Genomic DNA, 9,398 nt, shown 5'->3' on the forward strand with positions numbered 1-9,398 from the left:
AAGTCAACTTTCTTTTGTGTATGAGCGTGCCACTGCTAGCAATAAAAAATCCTAGCAGACTTCTTTAAAAATGGATAACTTGCGCCCTAAGTTACTGATTTCTAAACAAGCGATTGTGAATTTGGGTGAGGAATATCTCCCAAGTAAGTTCTTTTCTTGCCTTAGACTAGTGATGACTTCACAATTTTTCACAGTACAAAACTGGTAGTTCTGGTCAGGATGAATGATAAGAAAGGGAAATATTTTCAAGCACAACTGCCTTTTACAAAGCTCAAAAAGGAAAGACCAACTCTAAAAGAGACACAAAAGCGTTGGACTTCAATTTCTGCCTGGATAGCTGCTTTTGATTCAGACTGGACTGGGCGTGTCTGTGCTAGATTGGGCCATCAACAACTTCAACCGTTAAGTTTCAGATGTAAATCGATACCAATGTTCGAGTTTGGCAGAGCTTTAATCTATTTCAAGCCCTGGAAGGCTTCTTGAACGGGCAGAGTTGGAGCCTTCTCAGTCCGAAAGGGGCAGAAGTGGCTGGATTTGTTGATTAATAAGCTGGAACTGCATTGTAGTACATGTTCTGCTTGATCAAGGCTTTCCATAAATTTGTTAAGGTTTTCATATTTGTAAAAATCCGGACTTTGTTTGATTTGGCTTATGCTGAACCAAATTTGTAACAAGAGAAACCTCGCTTTGTATGGCTATTTCTCTGAACTGAAATGAAATCAGAGATTTTGAATTATAGCTGACTTGTTTCTTGTGGCTCAATGAGCTTTGGTTGCTTCAGTGTTTTGAAGGTTTTTTGAGATCAAGTGATCATTTTGAGTTTTTGTTTTTGATTAATTTTTTGGCTGTTTTTGATCTGTTCACCTCCTCTCATATTTATAGAAAATGCTGGAGTGGGGCTTCTAATCTTTAAATAATGGGAGGCAAATTTTCCGAAAGAAAGATCTTTTGTTTTAAATATTAAGAAGAAAGGGGAATTTTATCTATTTTGGCAGAAAAGCTATCAACGGTCAGTTCTTATGGTGATTACTTCCCTGCCTTTCCTAAAAGAAAATCTAATCCCTTCTTATTCTTCAACTGCCCTTCGTAAGAATGCTATCTGCCATGATGGTTCGTTTGCTTTTTCAGATGAACAACTCCCTGCTCCTTACTTACCTTTTTTAGAAAATGTAGTCTGCTTATCCCTTGGAAATGACACCTGCAGAATTTTGGTTGAAAGGATTCAGAGACGCCTTCCTTTTTACACATGCCTTTATTAACTCCCTGTCAACTTTCCTGTGATAGTTGAAATTTTTGACTTTTTCAAAGTCAGGTAGTCACGTGGGTTATTTGAGAAAAGATTTTCCAAAAGAATATGCTAGCTTGCACTCTGGGATTGAGATCAATGGTGAGAATTTAGAAGCTGGGCCCAATCCAATTTCTTTTTAGAAATTTTATCAGCTTGCTTGGTGACGAATTACCATTTATTGGTAATTCGATTTATGTATTTTTGTTTTTCTCAAAACTCTGCTCTCTTTCAAAAAGACGTGGGCCTCTAAGGTTGATTGGGCTGCTTTTCGGAGTCAAGGCCCAGTCTTCTATTTTTTTCTGTTCCTGAGTTTATTTGAAAAAAAATGGGCTGGCGTGTGGAACTCTTTAGGCCCAAACAATGCCCTTTAAGTCTTAATCGTTTTTAAAACAGTTTCAGACTTAATGATTTGCCAATCAGTAATGCGCGCCATTTCCTGCCATTGCACTAGCGCACGTCTGCCTATTCAATTAGGCTTCGTGGGGAAATGGGTTCTAACGGCTAATTAAATCCGAGCGAAACTCCTTTCTTCCCACTCTCCCCACGATCTTCTTTCTCAGTTTATAAAAATTCCTGAACTCCATTACTGTTCATTTGCAAACCTAATCTTGTTCTCAGCTTCCATTTCTTTCTTGAAACCCTATGTTTTTTGGCTTGTTCCTCTCAATCCTTTCTTGTTCGTCTAAGTTCGAAAAAAATGTCTTCTCCAAACACTCATGCCAAGGGTTCTTCTTCTTCACGATCTCTTGCTTATCTCACTGGAGATGGCGTCGGTAATCATGCGATAGAGGTTCGAAGCAAACTCCATCCATTTGCCCAGAAGAATCTAGATGAAAATGTCCTTCATTTATTCGAGAACACCCTTGTTCTGGGTCCTCACTGGTTCGACCATGTTCCTGCTGAAATGGCTGAGCTGTTCAAAGATGACGCCGAAGCTCCTCTGTGCTTCCAAAGCTCTTCTTCCCTGGCTTCTCACACTTGGGTCAGCAAGAACCTGAGTTGCTCGTTTACCTCATGTGAGGTGAGGAATAGTTCTGTGAAATGGGTAGACTGGATCGACATGCTTTTTCCAAGATACGGAGCTCACTGAAAACGGGCTGGAATTTATGATGCGATCCTTCTGTCCAAGCAGTCCATCAACAGGGATGAGCATCTTCTGGCTGCTACTTTGTGTTTATGGAATTCTGCTAGTAACACTTTCGATTTCCGTCTGGGCCCAATGACCCCCACCCTACTGAATATGGCTCAGATTTTTGGGTTCAGACCCTATAGAAGGCCTGTTGATGCGGTTGGTGATTATTACAGGAGGAACTCCCACCCACACCCAATCCGTCAACAACCCCACCCTGACTGCACAGTCCCCTTTCCTACTCGCCTTCGGAAACTCTCTTTCTCCCCCTTGATTTTAGATCAAGATCTATATTCTTCCCATGCTCTTCTTCTTTGAGAGAGAGAGAGAGAGAGAGAGAGAGGGGTTGCTGCCAGCTAGATGGGGTGGGTGGGAGTTTTGGTGGCTGGCTGGTTTGAGGTTGCTGAGGATTGGGGATGGTGGGCGAGAGTTCGCTCTTGGGTCTTTTTTTTTTTTTTTCCTTCAATTACTAGTTTTCATTCTTTAATTTAATTGCTTAACATTGTTAACTTAAGAGTTAAGTGAAAGGACTGATGTCAAAAAGTTAGATGGGTAACAGGTGGGCACAGAAGGAATGGTAATAGGAAAATTGAACTCCATTCGAAATTGGTCTACCAATCGTGTGCCCAACGAGAACATCATGCATTCATGTGAAGACATGGTGATAACTCGAATTGTACTATCGTGTCTTAAGTTCCACAATAGTAAAGTACTAGGTAGATCTAAGTTATATTAGCGATAGTGTGCTTCAGTTGAGGGATCCTTTAAATAAGTTTTTATTTTTTATTTTTTTTATCAATCCCTCAAATAAGCTTAGTTCTCTCAAATAAATTATTTGAGGGACACCCTTGTAGGGTTCACCATGCATTGTATTTCAATGATCCAAATGTCTAGGTTTAAGATATTACCTCAAAGATCATCTATAAAAAAAATCACTTAAATCCAAAACCATTAGACCACTCAATTAAATGGTTGTTATTATAGTCTTTTCTTTTTGAGAAAAGATTGTATTTGCATTAATTGCATAAGAACTAGTACATGGGAATAAACTAACATGATAAAAAGTGGCATTGTTAAAACCCTTCTAGAGAAAACAAATCCCCGGGGGAGGAAAGAGTACCACCCATGCTGTTGACTAAACAGAAGAGTCGAACAACTTATGCGAAAACAGACAAATCTAGAACCCAACCATAAAAACCTTAAAAACACATCCCAACACTATGATTATACTGTCAAATTATGCCTCCTATAATTTAGAGAACGCATCATAATTATTCTTACAAAGACAAAATGTACTATATGGAGATGAAAATAGATCTAGCCAACCACGAACCAAAAAGCCATTGAAACACATCCCATTACTACACAAATACTGTCAAAGAAAGGCCACTTATGATCTAAAGAAGCATCATAATTCTTCGTACAGAGGCAAAACACAGTGTTCGTGTATTTTGTTGGTTCCAACTAGATGTCTTAATAATTTTTGATTTGCCTGATTTTTTGTAATGATGATCTATGAATGGAGACTTGAAAAATAGACGGTAGGAACCTAAAGGGTGTCTCTCAATAGAAGGGGACTATATATGTACACACACAACTAGTCCTTTTATGATACATCTCTAACGTAGCAGCCATTTTCTAGGTGTTGACGATTACCCATTTTGCCCTTACAAATTATTTTCTGGTCTAGTATTTTTATTTCCAATATTGAAAAGGGTCTCAAGTTTGAATCATCTTCACCTAAGTTTCTAAAGAATTGCCTGAATTTGTTTTCTATATATTTGAAATCCATGATCAATTAAGTTTTCCATTCTAATTCGGAGGGATCAAGAAGAACTCCAAAATATGGGGTAAAGCATAAAATAGAAAGAAAAAAAAAAGTATTTTCATACGGGTTTGTTGTTTGAGTTTTTAGTTTTTGGAAATGACTGGTTTTTATGAAGATGCTTTCTGCCCAATTAGAGGCTCTGGTTTGATTAAAGTTTTAAAATTTGAGAAAACTAGCAATGCATAAAATTTTGAGGAAAAAAGAATTTCTTTAGACACAACAAGATTGAGGGGGTATGAGCAAATTTTGGGAGTTCAAGGACAACAATTCAAGATGAAATTGCTGAAGTAGAAGGAAAACTTAGCATTCCTCTTTTGATAACCAAATTTTCACCAACATTGTCAACTTAAAAATTCTGCTCCAAACAACTAACAAACTTAATAAAAGGTAGAAGGTGACACCACAATAGGACTTCTAACTTTGTGTTCTCTGTTCTCATCAACCCAAATAAGTTCTCCATATGCAACTTTGTTGTGCTCACTCCCCTTAGATTCTCAAGGTTACATTGTATGATAGCCTCTCATTTTCAGTTCTAAACACTAAAACTAGGCTTAATTATCAATGTGCCTTTGTGCTTTACTTTCGCTTCCCCCTTTCCCAAATTCCTTCAATTTGGTCAGTAAAATCATTAACTTGCTAACGTGACATGGACATTTTTATAATTTTATATATTAAATATTTAAATATAAAATTAAATATAAAAAATTAACCAAAAACTTACCCAAGAAAAAATAAAACCAACAGCCCATCCTCCCTCTCCCAAACCACCCCACAACAGCTACCTTTCCCCCCTCGCCTTCTCCCCAATCACCACGTCGTAGCCACATTTCCCCTTTCTCCCTCTCCACCCCTGCAGCCCCTCCTTTCACCTCTTCCTAACTCACTAATTAAAGAGATCAAGTTCAGATTTGGTCGACAACAAATGAATAGGGTCGAACTGGTTGATTCATTGATTTTTAAATAAAAAAATTGGTTGGGTTTTAAAAAGAAATTAAAAAGAAATTAAATTATTTTTTATATTTAATTTGAAATTTAAATAATTTTATAGATAAAATTACTAAAATATCCATGCCATGTCAGCAAGTTAACGGTTTTGATAACCAAATTGACTGAATGCGAGAAAGGGTCTCGATAATTAGCATAGGGTTTATTTAGATTAATGGATCCTGACCCCATGGCTAAAGGGTTAGCCGGTTTATAGTTGTATCATCAAGCATTCGTCTATAAGTGTTATATAATGTGTGTGCAGTCGTCATAATAGCAGACCTTATAGCAGCATCACAGTATTAAATATCGATATTATATCATCGATAATATCACGATATGAAACCAAAAAATGAATGAAAAATGTTGAGAAATCGAGCTCTTGCACACAACGAGATTCTAACCTCTCCCTTTCCCAGCCACCTATTGAGCCTTATCCAACCTGCTGCGGATGAGTTTGTAAATATAACTACAGCGTATAATATTTATAAGGTCTTTAAAATGTCTGCAAGCTAATATTATTTAGGATAAATTTCTATATTTAAAAAATTCCCCAAGGATAAATTTAGGCATATGTTTAATGTTATTTATTATTTTATTATGGAGTTGTATTGTTATTCACTATTGAGTTTTAATATTGTTCATTATATGTGATACTAGTTACTCATACATTTTATTTTCGTCTGAACTTTAATAGAAATTCTTTCTATGTGGTACTAGTTACTCATACATTTTATTTTTGTTTTTTTGGTCAAGCTCATATATCTTATCATATATCTTAAGTGTAATATATTGTAGTGAATTATTATAACTAAAAAATTATGGTGTGTTTAATTTTCTTTCACTAATTACTACATATTTTCTAAAGTCACAGTGTTTGTTAGGTCGCTACATAATCCAACTTAAATCACTCAAACCCACCATGCCATGCATTTCTTTCTAATTTTTTATGATAAAATAATAGATGATTAACTAAGTGTTTGGGAGTGGTAGAAATCCACCTAACTTGGGCAACTTCTGAAAGTACGAAAATTGGCCGGGCTAAGAGTTGAACTCGCGGCCGGATTTTTTTGCAGGGCTACGACCGGGTGAAGCTTGGCATGACCGGAGGAGCTGGGTTGGAGAGTGCGGCCTGGTTTCTTAATTGCAGAAGTGGGCACATATGAATTGAAGGAATGGCGGCCGAAGGAGCTTGGGCTTGCAAGTTGCGATCGGGTCTGCTGGAAGGTCGTGGCTAGGTTGTTGAATGATGGTTGCGGCTGCGGTTTTAAATGGAGATAATTACGGCTGGGTTTTTGGTTTGGAGCAGACAAAGCTTTGAAGAATGGCGGCTGGAGCTTTTTGGATTTGTTAACGGGCTGAAGGGGTTTTTGAGTTGGAAGTTTAATTGTCTTATTCTATATATATATATATATATATTCAAATAAATGGGGCTGGAACTTCAGGATAAGTGGCCGGGGCTTTATATATAAATGCAACTGCTTTGGATTGTTGCATGTGCAGCCGGCTCTTAAGTGTAAGAGCATCTTCAAGGGAGATGTCAAATACCAAACATTAAATTTAAATTTGATGGCTGATGTGACAGGACCCGACCCAAATTCTACTTTGGAATCTGAGCCGAACCCTGTGTGTGTCCTACACCTAGTGGGTGCAGGGCACAGATGACCAAATTGCCCTTCTAAAAAAAAATCTAATGAAATTCAAGTTCGACTTCTACCGAAAATTCGGCAAAGTCTCTCCTGTAAATTGAACATTTCCCAAAAATTTCACTTGTAAAACAAGCATATATATATATATATAAAACCCAATTGCTAGCGTGCATTAAATTATATCCAAACAATTAAGCATCATATCATTCTGCCCTCAGGCCTCAACAAATCAAATAAATCATTTTGCTAATAAAATTCATCTCAACTTTCAGAACATCAATAGTACATTAGCAATCTCAAACACTCCAATCCGTAGCTGCGCCTTGTAACATTAGGCTGTCTACGTACCCTTACTGAGGGCTTAAGCCACACGTAGTTCTTTCCCTTTAAGAATGCAATTGAATATCTTATTCATTCATCATATTGTCATGCATTTTGCAAATCAAACTGAATTCTCATGTATGTGTTATACTCAATCATATTCACAACTCTAAAGCAATTCTTATAACTTTCCCATACTCGTATCAGTCATACACTGAATATAATATGCCATACGCTGAACTCCCTCTATTTTAGTTTAAGGACATCTCAAAATCGAGATTCTCTCCACCTAGGTGTACCCCCATTCCTGATCCATCAATTCCATTAATACCTTCAATTCCATCCTCGTTGGCCTCGGAGACACCAAGTCTATTTGAGCCGCAATCCTCGTAGGCCTTGGAGATACCACTTCTAACCGAGCTGCAATCCTTGCTGGCCTCGGAGACACCAAGTCTACTTGAGCCGTAATCCTCGTAGGCCTCGGAGATACCACTTTTAACCGAGCTGCAATCCTCGCAGGCCTCGAAGATACCACTTCTATCCGAGTCGCAATCCTCGCAGGCCTTGGAGATACCACTTTTATCCGAGCCGCAATCCTCGCACCACATGGTTCAGGGGTCCTCGAAACACGTGGGGCATTATTTATAAATAACTCTGTTTCAAAGCAACTAGGAGCTACCCTTGTAGTGGGTTTGAAAAACCGTATCCCAAACTTATGTCAATACTTTCCTTTTATTTCACAATCTATTTCTTGACCTTTATATCAACTTTATGATAAATTGATTCTCAACTATAATAAAAATATATGTGTACGATTTAACAATCTATAAATAACTATCCATACTCAATCTGTAACATGACTCAGATAACTCATTCTCGGTCATAACTCATTTACATGGTCGTTCTAACCCTTCTCAAGGGATATATATGCCTTGGAAGACTCACGGTCAACCGAGAGGTCAAACCGCCTAAACTTGGTCAATAAGGCCCGCAGGGCCCATGACCTCATATCACAAATCCAGGAGTCCCTAAAGGTTCCAATATGCCTAGGACACATGTCCCATGAGTGTAGTCTCGATCGGACAGTCGTAGTGATATGAGATGTTATTTCTAGTCGTTAAATGTCTATGTGGCACTTTTGACATATCGGTTGGAGATGCTCTAAGCCCTCCATATCCTATTTTATGATTATATACATATATACACACCCATGTGCGGCCAGGCTCTCAAGTTGAAGCCATCCTCATCTTATTTTATGCTTATATATATTTGAATGGGTAGCAATATAAGAGAAATCGAAGGCTCAAGACACCGATCCGAGCCCAGGATTTTCGGAGGATTATATGCACATGACAAAGGCTTCACAAGGAAAGAAATTAAGGAGTTTGATAATAACTCCGAATGTTCCAAAGCCAAGGAAGAATCAAGCATGTTAGAATATTTCAATCAATGCAATCCTACGGATTTATGGGGGCCTTGGAAGGAAAGAAGTTTTAAAAGAGTTGACCTTTGGCCACTCAATGGCCAGCCCATGGACTGACGAATGCCCTATATAAACCTCACCAAACGAGGAAAGAGACACACAACATCAGACAGACAAACATACTTTTCGTCTTGCACTTTTCTTTTCCTAGACTTAGGATTTTACTTTTCAAGCACCTAGTGTAGTGAGTTCTTCCTTCTTCTAGTGTAAGTTTATATTTTTCTTGTCATTTAAATTCAAGTTTATTTCAATTGCTTTACCTTTCATTGTTATCGCACTTCAATTAAGTTTAATTTCAAGTTTGTTTTATTTTATCGTTCTTATTGTTCTTATTGCTTTTATTTCGTTCTTGCTTTATTTATTGCACTTCAATTCTTGTCTTTATGTTTATACGCATATTTAGTTTAATTTGTCTTTATGTTTATACGCATATTTAGTTTAATTGCATTATTTTTACTTAAAACTCTAAAAATCACAAAAACATCCGTACGAAACCTAACCATCCTCGAGCCCGAGGAAGTGAAAGAATCTAGGCCAAGATGAGGTTCCTTGCTTGGCCGATCAATCGTTTGGTCAGAAGTTAGAAGCGCAACACATCCATCTATTCACATTCCATTCAAGCCCAAATTTGGGGCTTGGTGGTGGCACGCCCTGCACTCAAAAGAAGAAGGACCAAAAAGTTCCTTCTGTCTACCGCCTCGGCTGAAAAGAGGGAA

The sequence above is a fragment of the Prunus persica genome, chromosome G6 (genome assembly GCF_000346465.2).
Source record: "Prunus persica cultivar Lovell chromosome G6, Prunus_persica_NCBIv2, whole genome shotgun sequence".
Classification (NCBI taxonomy): Eukaryota; Viridiplantae; Streptophyta; class Magnoliopsida; order Rosales; family Rosaceae; genus Prunus; species Prunus persica.